We start from the raw sequence: 361 nt of genomic DNA on the forward strand, positions 1-361 counted from the left end.
CTCCCCCCCCACCAAAAAAAAAAAAAAAGAGAGGGAGAGAGGGAGCACACCCTGCTGTGATCAGACCCCACAGGGGCCATTTATTGGAAGCGTCAGGACAATCAGGAATCACCACATGCCCCGGCCGGGACCCCCTGCCCACTCCCCTCCCTTTGTTCCCACCACCGCCGGGAAGCCACGCTCTTCACAGCAGGAGAATCCTTTAACTGTTTTTTATCTTCTCCCCTAACCAAAAAAAACCACCGTCCTCCCCTGTTTCTCCAGGAACAGCCTTGTTTCTCTACCCTGTTTCTCCATCTCGTTTCCCCCATCTCATGGGGGGGGTTCCCCCTGGGCCAGGGGCGTTCGGCCTCGCTGCTCT

Source organism: Buceros rhinoceros, unplaced genomic scaffold, assembly GCF_000710305.1.
Source record: "Buceros rhinoceros silvestris isolate BGI_N320 unplaced genomic scaffold, ASM71030v1 scaffold2041, whole genome shotgun sequence".
NCBI lineage: Eukaryota > Metazoa > Chordata > Aves > Bucerotiformes > Bucerotidae > Buceros > Buceros rhinoceros.